This window comes from Hippichthys cyanospilos, chromosome 2 (assembly GCF_059441005.1).
Source record: "Hippichthys cyanospilos isolate Australia breed blue-spotted pipefish chromosome 2, RoL_Hcya_1.0, whole genome shotgun sequence".
Taxonomy (NCBI): Eukaryota; Metazoa; Chordata; class Actinopteri; order Syngnathiformes; family Syngnathidae; genus Hippichthys; species Hippichthys cyanospilos.
The window spans coordinates 25439282-25453257 of NC_142370.1; the positions used below are offsets into that span (position 1 = coordinate 25439282).

General features: G+C 40.2%; 1 long non-coding RNA gene across 1 annotated transcript; it reads right to left on the reverse strand.

Moving 5' to 3' along the window:
• Positions 1-8562: 8562 nt before the first annotated feature.
• LOC148428000 (uncharacterized) lies at positions 8563-13241 on the reverse strand. Its single transcript, XR_015868449.1, has 3 exons — positions 13078-13241; positions 8866-8957; positions 8563-8750 (listed from the first exon to the last, which is right to left on the reverse strand). It is a non-coding gene; the product is annotated as an uncharacterized LOC148428000 (long non-coding RNA).
• Positions 13242-13976: the final 735 nt, after the last annotated feature.

Here is a 13976-nt window from a genome sequence, read left to right on the forward strand (position 1 = left end):
TATCTCATTAGCGAACAGCTCTACTCGTTCAGAGAAAATAATGAGCTCTCTAACTATTTTTTTTTTTTTCCTGATATCAACCAAGAGGAGGCCATGGATATGACCCAGGGCACGCTGGAGAGACTATGTCTCTAGGCTGATCTAGGAACGCCTGGGGATCCTCCTGAAGGAGCTGGACAAAATGGCTGAGGAGAGGGAAGTCTGGTCGTCTCTGCTGAAGCTGCTGGCCCCCGCAACCCGACTCCAGATAAAGCGATGGATGGATGGATGGATGGATGGGAAAAGCTATCTATCCGTTCTGTGTCACAGAAAATGAAGCTTTCTATTACGTCCCCTACATCTTGGAGGCTAACTACAGAATAGAAAAGATGATTTTGAGTACCGTATACATGTATTAATATTTTTCTCTTTTCAATATAATACAATAACCAAGTTATTTCACTTTGATCAATATAATTACAATTTTGTTTTTTGTTTACAACAGTTGTGAAAAGTTATTTTTTTCCTTTAAGAGTATTGCAATTTGCCTCATTTTTATCAACTATGAGCCAGGTGTCTACAAAAGTGCTGTTAAAAGGAGAATAATTTTGAGACTTAATTTTGGTGAATAAATAATCAAAATCATTCATTTGCATTGCATCATTTCTTTGTGGCATCAAATCAAAATTAAAACCTATAACATTGTGTTGGATCAAATTGTACTAAATTGCACTTGCATCACGATTAGCAGATAAATCATATCGTATCACATCAGTAGTTGCTGCTATTGTCTTTATTGTATAGTCTGTGGCGATACACATTGTATTAGTCGCAGGCCAGAGATGCACAACCCTAATTATAATGTTTTAAAGAATAGATTATTCAAACACAAATGCTGCATCGTCACATTTAGAAATAAAATGTAGCAATAATCAAATGCATACTCATGTATGTATCCTCATCAAAGCGTGATGAATACCACAGCAAATTGCTGTGTGTCTGACAGTGATTGAGTGAAACTGTTCGTCATATTTCTGTATGATACTGCCGTCTGATACACGATCAGTCATGAAGGCTCAATTTTCATGTAGACTAGTCCTGAGGTTGAATGCAAAATCCGACACCAACAAAGAATAAGTCTTGGAACTGAATTCGAGAAAAATTGCTCACACAGTAATACAACATTTATGGCAGTAACAAAGGCGTGTTCTATGTCATTTTGGGTGGAATGTTGTCATATCAGTCAAAGTGTTTTGCTAAAGAGCCAACCCAAACCCCTGATGGCCTCAACCCACCCTTCACTATCAGCCAGGTGGGTTCCTGTCTAATGACAAGATGGCCATAATTACCTGAGGTTGTTGATAGCTGGTGTTTGGACATGGTCAGGCCACAGAAGCCCTAGTGTGGCCTCGTACTGGGTCTACATTAAATCAAAGGCCTCTTGGACAGATTGTCAAAATGATTTTTTTCCTGCAATCTTCCCTGTCTCAGCGCCCTCTTCTCAAGACTTTCTGTCAAAGCTTCCTTCAACTGTGAGCATACAATTAACAGAAAAGAGGAAAGTATAATCAAGAATCTCCAGAATATAAATCACCATTCACACACAAAAACCCACTTAATTGATTCTAGTTGTAAGTAGTGAGCAATTTACAGTTTTCTCTTTTTTTTTTCTGTTTGTCTGTTTGTCCCATTGGTACGGGACAAACAGATAGATGGATAGATAGATAGATTACCTTTCCACCATACAAGGCCGACAAAGCGATTTACATTCGACTATCCATTTACCTCCGGCTGATGCAGCATCCAGAGCAACTAGGGGTTCAGTATGTCGCCCAAGGTGACTTTGACAAGGACGCAATGGCTCAAGATCAATCAGTTCTCACACAAATCGCATCTCCTTTTAATATTTTGCATATATTAATTATGGTTTCATCAAACGACAGATGATTGGTCAAACTGTAACGTATAATTAATGACTTGATAGCGATTGTACTTCACAAATTTTGCTTTCATTCTCTTGCATGGTAAATACAGAAAATGTTTCTATTCTATTCTATTCTATTTTTAAGTACAACTAGGACAAAAATGCTGATACGGTGTCGGATTATTGTTTGGCCTGAAGCTGGATGGGCTGTGATGCGACAAGTACTGTATACATGCGTCACTGTGTGAGTGTGTTTATCTCGCTCCTTGTGTGGGAATTTACAGACACACCTCGCAAGGTACAAACAACACTGACCTGGAAAAATAGTCGAAATTCCACCAACATACCAAGGAATGAGGGTGTTTGAGCCGACAATACACACTCTCACACAAGGAGAGACTGAGGTGTGGGAAACAGGAGGTCAGGGTCAACTTGTGTAGGCCTCACGTAGATACCAGTGAGTGAGACCAGCTGACAAATGCGGATGCTGACATGAATGATGATACAACGGCTACCTGAGTGACGTGAATAGATAGCTGAGCAAGGTCGATATAACTACAGATGAAAGCAAGTGTTCTTTCAGACATGTCCAACAACTGAAAAACAAGGCTATGAAACTCAAAACGCAGTAGGTGCTCTTTGAAGGTGCTCTTGAAAACCGCATCCATGTCAACTGCACAACATCTTCACAATACAATAAAAATGTTCTTTGTGAGTTGATTGACTAATCAAATTAGAGGATCTTCAACATTTTTAGCAGGTTGAAATAAGTGTTCAGCACCCTTGTGCTTCACAAAACCTTATTTTACGGGCTCATTTCGAAAGCATTGATTTGTGCAGGTGATACAAGAATATACGGAAAGCAGAGGTCATGAAATAAAGCATGTATCAAGGCAGGGAAGTTAGAGTAAGTTTGAGTGAAATGCAAATAAAATACAGCCAAGTGGTGTTTGATGTTAAATTGGAAATTATGCACGAATGGTCGAAAACGAAATAGCTTTTGTTGGAAAAAATGTAACTATGGTAATTATACATATGCTACAATCAATATACCTGCTTGCAAAGAAAAAATGCTTTTCTGAGAGAAGGTTTCTGTGAGAAGAAATGCTCTCTCAAGCTTTGTCATGGGAAGGCCAAACAGCTGACAGATGTCACTTTATCTGTGACTTACAAAATATCTTGCAGAATGTCTTGCTTCACAGAATATTTGCCACCCATATACGTATACATATACACATAGATGGGCAAATACACTGGGTTCCGGCTGTACTTTTTCTCCCCCAGTTGCACTTTTGCCCTTTTCGGGCCGTAACTTAGGGACCGCTGAACCAAATAAAAAGCAAGGAATCGGAGGGACTACTTCAGAACGCAGCAGAATTGTATTTGTGCAGTCCATCTCCATTCTCCTCATGAATGAGTTGGTTAAAGAATGTCTTCTCTCCTTTTTTGTGTATGGTTTCTCAAATTGTCTTACAGGTGAACCTGACAGCTGTTTTGTGCTGAAATAACAACATTAAGGAATAACTGTTAGTCCCTTCATAGGTTTACTGTGATGACGCAATCATTGAACCAGAAGCAAAATCACCACAATCTGTCTGGCTGCTTAATGGAATTGTGTGGTTAAGCAAAAAGGCCATGTCAGCGCAAGGAGGTCGAGTGTCAAACATAATTAACCTTGATTATATCGATTACAGTGTACAATTACCTGACTGCTGACAGTGACACACACACACAAACACACAACAACAACAACAATAATAACAAACGATAGCTAAAAGATAGCTAAAAAATACAAGATAACCAACGTGACAACGAGGACAAAGTGAGCTGACTGGTAGACACAAAGCACCAGGCTGACAAGAACAGTTGGAAACAAAAAATGGGACAGACAAGTCATCACAAAATGAACACAGTGAAAACATACAAAACAAGAAGCAAGACTTCTTAATAGGACAAGTTGTTAAAGTTCCCTAATATTCAGCACATCAATTCACCGTCGTTGGAGATGTCTTCTTGGGTCGGGTGGAATTTGGCATTGACCATGTGGTGCAACCAGCCCACCACATCGTTAGTTGTTTGCCCCAGGTATCGTTGGGTGTTTCGGCCACTTAGAACAAGACACCATCTACCGGGGATGGCCCATCACGGGATGATCAGCACCGGGTGTGTAGCGTGCGGTGACACCACATGGTCATTTGGCATCCCATGTGCATCCTTACGTTTCAGCCACAGCCAGTGACTGCTCCGTTCTGCTACAGTGGCGAGTTCTTTAATCGCCTTGCGCTGGGCCTGCCATCTGGTCCTTACTTCCTTCAAGACCTCTTGACTAAATCTAAAGGAAACCAAATCAACAAAACTACAGATCCACATCCATCTATCCATCCATCCACCCACTCACCAATCCATCCACCCACTCACCCATTCATCCAAATCCACAAAACTATAGATCCACATCCACCCATCCATCTATCCATCCATCCATTTTCAGTGGCCGCTTATCCTCAATTGGGTTGCTGGTTTACTGGTGCCTATCCCAGCCATCCTTTGGGCATGAGGCAGGGACAACTTGAACTGATTTCCAGCCAACTGTGGGGCACACAGAGGTGAACAACCACTCATGTACTCAATCACACCTAAGGACAATTTGGTTTGGCTGCCATGCATATTTTTGGAATGTGGGAAGAAATCAGAATGCCCGGAGAACATCCATGCAAGCAAGGGAAGATCATGCATTTCCACACAGGAAGACCAGGGCAAAATGGAATTTAACCTGGGATCTCTGAACTGAGGCAGATGTGCTAATCACTCTTTCCACCTCACCGTGCCGCCGTCAACATTAGGGGCCCTAATTTGGTAGACCGGTGAACATGTGCTTGGTGTAAACACTGAAGCATCTAGATTCTGGAATATACGTGTTGCGTAAGATCTGGACCCCATGGACTCTGCACGAAGGGACGTGGTTGCCGAAGTAACGTCAGTTTGACGCGTGGAGCCGCGTAGTGTTAAGCTTACACCAAGTTTAACACTTGAAGACAGGCTAAAAGTAATAAAGATGAAAGACGGATGAAGCAAATTGAAAGACGTTATGCAAGAAATTTATGTAAGTATGAAAATGAATGCTTATTGCATATTTGGGTATTTCTTTCTTTCCTTTTTTTTCAATGTTCAATGTTTTTTTTGTTTTGTTTTTTTTACTTCAGTCAGATTCTAGACGTACAGCATGTTTTTAATGTTTATGTCTGACACAGGCTTACCTATAATGAAAAGTCCTGTTGTGAAAAATTTCTGGGCGTAAATATGATTTTGTTGTGTTGAGTGCTAATGTACCATAAAACATTCATGATGTATTTTTTTTAATAAATATACAGATATATTTCAGATAGTCATTGTAGAAATAAAATAATGGTACAAATTATATGTTTTAAACCAAAAATGATTTACATCTTATTTTTATTTTCTTACTAAATTTGAAATGGTCTTTGTAGAAAATATAATTTACAAATGATCAGTATAATAAAAGACTTTATCATGTCTTATTTGTTTAATTAATATTATACATTTTAAATTGTATTTATTACAAATAAACACACACACACAAATTTGCTGGCTTGAATACCAGCTAATACTTCCTGGCTTATATGGGACGTGGAATGTGAACACGGCCCCCACCACTAGTTAGTTAACTGCTGCTCATCATGGAGCTCTGCTAATTTGCCCTTAGCTCGCCATCTAATATCACTGAACTGCTTCCCACTCTGGGCAGCGGTTTGCTGTGTGCCATAGGAGGACTGATTCACAACAGCTGGCCTTTCCGTACGTGTCAGGTGCACCACATTAAAGAAGTGATGGGGAAGGGCTTCTCTGAATGCACGATTGGAGCCCAGATAACACAGACCACCTCAATCTATCTGCAAGTAGTTGCAGCCGTCTAGCAATTTGCTAAATCTCTGTCTGACCCCACTCCTTGCACGTCTGTGCCGTGACAATCGCCAGCCTTGCACATTGCACAAAAATAGGCCCCCAAGTGTGAATTTGAGTATGAATGGTTGCTTGTCTCAATGTGCCACTTGATTGGCTGGCCAAAAGTCTAGGGCAGGGGTGCCCAAGTCTGGTCCCCGAGAGCCCCTATCCAGTCTGTTTTCCATGTAACCCTCTTCAGGTACACCTGATTCAAGCGACCATGATTGTAATCAAACTTTTGGAAAGCCTGGTTATTAGCTGAACATTTGAATTAGGCATATCGGATGAAGGTTATATGGACTGCAGTGCACTCCATGACCCCAATGACAACAAGTGCTACAAAAAAATAAAAAAAAATATAGTCAATATTTTACTAGATGTAATAAGAAATAATGCCAAAGTATAAAATAAGGCTTGTGAAAATATAACTGAAATATATTTGACAAATCATATTCTCTGCTTATTCTCAGTGCGTGGTTTTAGCTCTTCTTCCAGCACCGAAGCTGCAAGGACACAGTACAGTAGCCTCAGTCTCTCAGTAAACAGAGGTAAACAGAGCAAGCGCTCGGCATGAAATGGAGGAATACCGTGCACAAAACATTTACACAGGGCTGACATGGGAACGACATCATTTCACTTTTACAATAAAGTGCCGGTGGAACAAAAACAACTGTCCCCTTTGACACTAAGGGGGAGCGGTCTTGTTTGCTCTCTATGGCGATAATTCAATCAAGTATTACGCAGCTTTTATGCAAGCTTTTACGCCGCAATGCAAGCCATCAAAATCTTCAAACTGATTTTATATATCGCAAATGTAATTTCTTTCCACACGAGTGAAAAGTATATAACTTCAATAGAGTCATAAATCACACGCCTCTCTGTCTGTCTATTCATTCATTCTTTGATGTGTTTACTCTCCCGAGGGTCACGAGGGTACAGGAGGGTATCCCGGCTTTCTTTGAGTGAGAAGGAGAGTACACCCTGAAATGGTGGCTAGCCAAAAGTATTCAATCACACCGGGACAATTTCATTCATATAATCTAATAACATACGGTAAAATCTTTCAGGAGGAGGACGTCCTTGGAGTTTTCCATTTCTGTAGAAGGAATGACCAAATGTTTTAGTCCATATACAGTTTTGCCTTGAGAAGTTTAACTGACACGACCGACTCAAAACGCATCGTTTCATTTTTTTTCTATTGAAATAAATGGAAATTCCTTTAATCCATTTGAGTCCCCCCCCCAAAATGACTGTGTTTTGAATAAATTAAAGTGTTGTATAGTTTTGTACCTGACAAATACAAATTAGAAAGACATATTTTAACCCTCCTGTTGGGGACAAAAATGGTGCTTGGTCAGTTTGTGTAATTACCCAAAAGAATTCCAAAACCGAAAATACCCTAAGAAACATTGTTACTATTTTATTGTTAGCTCAATTACTAACTATTCAATCATTATTGAGCGTAATCGTGTTTCCTTAGCTCGAACAGTTAATGGGTTCAATAAGGATGATTTACTCATTTGATACGGGCAAAGAAAATGTTGGTTCAAATTTTGTGATGTTTCATCACTTCCGAAGCAGATGATAGAATTGTTATTATTCTTATTTGTCCAAATGAGATTCAGGTAATAAAAAAATTCTGAAATACAGTGGTCTGGCTTCAGATCAGGACAAGGACCAGGATCAGGATCAGGACATGCAGGTGGAGCAACTACCCAGGTCACATGGGTCACTGCCAGCCTAGCGGGCCACAGCACTACCTTTATTATAATTTCTGTTGACAATTTGGGGGGATGAAGACTGCGCTGTATTTCACCATTTGTGACATGAATGTCTTGTTTGGAGGAATAAGAATCACAATTCACTCATCTGGTTAAAAGAAAATCATTAGAATCAGAAATTAGCTCAAGATAGGATTCATCTTCAGACACATTCTACTCTATTTCAGTGTCATGATCATTAATAAATTCCTGAGCCTCCTGGACTATTATCGTTCTGGTTCTGCTGCTCCTTCAGTAAATGTCTTCCTGGCAGAGTGAAATCATGATATGACTCCCATGCAGAGAATCTTTTATATGGTTTACCACTCCCCTGTTGAGTGTCTACTGAATGTGGGTGAGATTGTCTCGTGAGAACATACATGGTTTTCATTGTCATAACACCTGCAGTGGTGCACCTGTGTGAGTGTGTGTGTGTGTGAGTCAGAGAAAGTGAGAGAGAGAGAGAGAGAGAGAGAGAGAGAGAGAGAGAGAGAGAGAGAGAGAGAGAGAGAGATGGGTGAAATATGTCTCACACTTGCAAAGAAAGGATTGGTCAGGCCTTTCTGACACCCTTTGACCTCCAGATTGATTTCTGGGTCAAATTCATCCGAACAGTATCTACTGTATGTTGTAGTGTGTGGTTGCAATTAGGTAAGAAGAACCATTTTCATATTATATGTTGATTTTCACTCATTCAGGCAAATATTTTAAACTACTTTTTCTAGATCTTCAAACTTTCATACAGGTTATTTTGAGCCAACACTTAACAGGAGGGTTAAATACATCCAAAATACGTTTGTACTAAATTTTTTGCATCGACATTGTGCTATTCCTTCTGGTAAGCACGCCTTGGCCGTTTGTGGGCATTTTACCACATACGTACACTGAAAGCAGTCACAAGATTTTCCAAGTGCCAACCGCAAACAAACAAAAGACTGACAATAATGTTCGCATGCATGCAAATAAGAGAAAAGCAGCAGAACCATTTGTTTTGCTAGTGACGCAGCATTTCTGCATCCGCCTACCTCCATGTCCCCAGAAGAATCTCCTGACAGAGTTTGATCCAGCTCAGACTTCTCTCGTGCAAAGACTGTGTGGGCCGATGGCAGCTTCAGCATAGCGCAGTACTGAGTGTACACAACACACACGTAGAGCAGGTATGCTCGCATGCGAAGTGTACATGTGTGCAAACATTTTTTTCCAGATGCGAATGTTGTAAAATCATAAATCAGTCACCCATACATGTATGTTGCTTATGTGGAATGCATTGATAGAAGAGCAAAAGCAGGTGGACGTGAGCTTTTGCGCGAGCCATGCTGGACTTTTGATGGAACCTGAAAAAGAAATGAATGCAATAACACAAGGATGTTTTAGTAACGCCTCAAAAATGTTGTGTAACAGCTTATCATTCGTCATCATTTGCTCTGTTCATCAAGTGTCTGACCTGTGATAGTTTATTGAAGCGTAAACAATCTCTTGTGTGTTTAGCAACAGTGAAAGTGCGCACCAACAGCTGCTTGCCACTCACAACTCAAGCAGTCAGACTTTGGGGTTTATTTCATTTGTTTAAAGAAAGAATATTTAGTTTCACAACACAAGGTGCTTTTGATAGCTCAGGTCAAAAGTTAGATATATTAGTCATTTTTAAGCACACACACTCAGACACACATTTACCAATGGAATTTTACATTTCCGGTCCATCTATCAGAATCGCAAATCCTGTAATGAAAAAGGAACGTGGAGGTTCACCAAATGTGGTCTGACGCTCTCGCACTGATTGTTTGGGCTTGCATATCTACACTGGCAACATTGCTTGTGTGTCCTGGCCAAATTTGAATATCTATTGAGATCCCCTTAGGAAGGCATAACAACACTCTTGCTTCGAGAAATGTTTTTACTCCCTTGCGTGGATAATAATTAAATATTTTAAGAACTAAAAAATAATGAACCCCTCCGCAGATGATTCGGTCGAAGTGACACATCCATGTCCTAATTATCCACCCATTTTCTATGCTTATTCTGATCAAGGTCATGCGAGACGTGGGGTACACTTTAAGACAGGGGTGCTCGACCGCTGAGCTATTGTTGGTCGACCGCGTGACATCTGCACTACATGTGAAAAAAAAGGAGGCAAAAAGAATGTCAAATGAGAAAAAAAACAGTCGTTGGAAAAAATTACATCAGCCTTGAGTTGTCGCATGATTTTGATTTGTCTTTTTTCCTTTTTGGCGCCTTGGATGGCGCTAAAAAAAGGTGGTGGATATTATTATAGAATAAAAGCTTACTCGGGCCATTTGTGCCATTTTTTAATTGTTATGGTACAGTTTATTCTGAAGCAATAATATAATGCGGTGGCTTGACATTCTCACCTGTATTTCGTAAAGATAAAGAAAAAAAAAACCTGGAAGCCGACTATGTGAGCTGAGCGAGTCAGACTCTTGTCTTGTTTATTGCACAATTTTCGGGACTCCAAATTCTCCTGTTGCCGGCCATAGTTTTATTTTTAGTGAGTCCCAACTATTTCCAGAGGTAAAATTAGAATTGATTGGTGTCAAACTCAAGCCCTCGAGGGCCGGTATCCTGCATGTTTTCCAGGTTTCTCTTCCAAACACACCCAATTCAAATTGATTAGCTCACCAGCAAACTCTGCGGGACCTTCAAAATGGTCCTTATCATTTGAATCAGAGGTGTTTGATAGAGAAGTATCGAAAACATGCAGGATACCAGCCCTTGAGAACTATCTAGAGTCTAGATAATTACGTAGATATTTAGTTAAAAAAAAATAAAAAAAATTAAAAAAAAATATTTAGTTAAAAAAAAATTCAAGTACTGATGAACTTCTGAGTAATCTTGGAATTATTCATGTTTAATAGCACACAGACAAAATATAAAATATCACGATGCCAATTCAAAGATTTCCCAGCAATCTTATGTATTCCTTGCTGCCATTCATATTTGATTGTTAAGTGCAGAAAAGGAGTGTGTGTTGTGCTGTTCTTTATCTGACTCAATGAGTGAGTAGAGGTTGGTTGCAAGGCTATCTGTCCCTTTCAAGACACCCTATTTGTCACTGTCTCTGTGCTGCCACCCCCCCCCCCCCCCCCCCACACACACACACACACACACACACACACACACACACAGATGTACTGGCATCAAGCAATCATGTTGAGGAGTAGGCCAAACCCTACCATGGACTTGTCAGACACGTTAGGGAGGGCTAAGCATGAGGTTGCGGAAAACTGACGATTCATCACAAATTTCAAACAACCAGAGCAGCAGATGAGTGCTGTTGTATTCAAATGGACTTATAGGATTTGTCTGCATATACATGTGCACATGAGATTGTACGTGAGGATGCCAAAACAGCAGGAGTCTGTTGCTGTGCCGATTTTCAACTTTGCGTCACTTGCGTGCTCCTTATTACAACTTGTAGTCTTCAGTCTTTTTAAAACGGCAACATGAAGGAATTGACTGCAAAATGGAACACGGTCACAACAATTGGCTTGGATGAACGTGGATGTGTCTTTGCATGTATGAGAGGGGCAGATTCCTGCTGACCTCGACTGCTTGTCTATTAGTGCAGGGGCTATTAGACCATCAGAAAGTGGGAGCATCCCCTCTCCCCATACTGATAAGATCAAGGCATTCCGATGGCCAGAGCGGTCATTACCCTGCTCTCTGGCCCATAATGTCCCTCTATTAAAACACCCAATTGCCATAGAAAAGCAGCTGCAGCCATTTAAGATTTTTCAGCTCTGCGTACTGTTAGGGCTCTGTGGTACACATGCACTGAATTGATGTTTTGTGCTAGGGTTGGAAACATTCAAGTGAGTTCAAGTGCTGGGGGTGCGGCTCCCGCTCAGGTCAGCGGCCATCACTTTGTCATTGACAAAAAGACAGGACAGTATGTTGCTCTCAGCACCGCCAAACACATGCAACTCACAGATGCCACTAACACTGAACAGGACAAACAAGCACCACCAATTGTTCTTGAGACTGAGTCCTCAGTTCACACGCTCTGACCCTTCAAACACACTCAGAAAAAAATGACGTGAGTGAAACAGTCAGTTGACAACACAAAAAAGACAACAAGGGCGTGTGGCAACCTCTAGTGGTCAAACTCGGAACATATTAAACGTGGACCAACCTTACTGTCAAATTCACTTCCGTTTTTATGCATAACAAATGATCTAGAATCTGTTTTGCTGAATACATGTTTCACCTTTACATTTGTTTTCCCTCCCTAATAATATCAAACCGTGTCATGTGTAGCTATTTCATATATCTCCCGTGCATTTTAATGGCCTTGAATCAACTTCTCAAACTAGCAGTTGCTGTCTCCGCCCCGGTACAACAGATTTAGTTCAAGACCGAGCTCTTTTGTTAACCCGAGGGATTGTTTTGATGAGTCAGATGCCTGTCATTATTTCCACAGATGCCTGTCATTATTTCCTCAGATAAGGTGGCCAATGATAGCGGTAAAGTCACGTGATCCAGATCATGCTGTGATATTACCTAAAAGATGATTAATGTTTGTGTGAACAGTTCATTATCTGTGAACTGCATTTGGCTAGTGACTGGTCCAAGGCGTAACCAGCGTCTTGCCCAGTCAGCTGGGATAGACTCTGGCCTACGCATGAGCCGCACAAGTACAATAGAAAGATGCAGAAATATGGGACTAAAGTACCTTGTCAAACTGAAGCTTTTTTTGTTTCGTTTTAATGACATCACACTTTGTATGCTGGATGTGCAATAAGACTGCAAGTCGTTTTCATTAGACATTAAAGCATCATCGATTACACACACATTCAAAGGTTCGGAAATATTTTCTCATTCTACAATAAAAAAAAAAAAAAAATGTGATATTTACTTGAAAAGGGAAACTGGTAACGTTTTTCTCTCTCAGAAATCATAAGTATGCATTGTATTGGTTCGTTTAAAAAAGTCCCACAACCTTTGGACTTAGAAAATGACCACGCTTCCACTTGAGCAAAATTGGAAAAATGTCACTCCAGCTGTTTTCAATTAATGGCATTGGAGAGTGTGTTTTTGAGGTGTCAATATTTTGAGATGTCAATATTTTCTTTTAATATTTGGTTTACATTTTGCAAAGTCGTGTCTGTTCTTATATGCCAGTTACATCACAGTGCTGGTTATTCTGTGATTTCCAGTGCTTATTTTTTACCATGATATCAAATAAAAAGTGGAGTGAAATCATTTAAAGATGTCAAATTCCACAGGTTATGTGTTCTGAAGGCTGAAAAATCATTTTGATTGAGTGACCAATCAATCATTGAATACTTTTGGTGAAATTCCAGGGCTACTGCCTGGTCATCAGTTGATTCTAACTGCAAGAGTGGCTGAACAAAATGACAACAAGCCTTTCCTTCACTCACATTTTCATAGATACCATCTATTCCAGTTGTGATTGTATGTGAATCGTATACATACTGTTGTTGTTCTGTTGTATGGCAAGATGTCTTCAGTGTCAGCAGTGTTGAGCTGCTTCTTCCCTTGCTGGGCCCCCCTCTGGTGAACAATTCAACTTCAGCAAACCAACATTTGCAGCACTCCTGCAAAAAATAGATATTCTATCAAACAACATTACAGTTGACCTTGGTGACATTACTATTTTCGAACTTGTCGCTTAACAGCAAAAATAATTGTAAGATCATTCATATCTAGTTGTCATGGAAAGTTAAGGATAACATAGCATTTAATGTGACCACCGCTCCCAAAGAGTCCCTCACTGGTTCGTACACAAGGATTATTTTGAGTGAAGCTAGAACGTAATGACCTTGGAAGATAAGTCAGATCATCACAGGTGTACTCCTTCCACACTTTCACACGAACAACCAGACAACCGGTGTCAAACTCAAGGCCCGGGGGCCAGATCCGGCCCACCGCTTTTTTTTTTTTTTTTTTTTTATGTGTCCAGCAAAGTACTAATTATGACTTCAAGTTTCTGCCTAAAATGCTAAATTTTCAAGTTGTCTTTTGAACAGTTTTTAGCAGCCTCTGATTTTAAAATGTGTAACTGTGTGAAGATCATACTTCAAATTTATTTGACTTCACTGTCAAAACAGCCCTCGAACAAAAGCTATAACTACATCGTGGCTCATGGTAAAAACGAGTTTGACACAAGTTTGTATGCCTCCATAAATTTTAATTAGAGGAGCAGCAGCCTGACAACCAGTTCAGGGTTTACTTTTGTTTCCGATGTGTACCTTCATTTTACTCCCATTTTTCAACTGAAGACACGCATTCCCTTAGCTCGCACGTCAAAATCAGGTACATACTTTAAAGGGCAGAAGTTGTCAACCACTCTGTTTATTACAATTTTTTTCCTA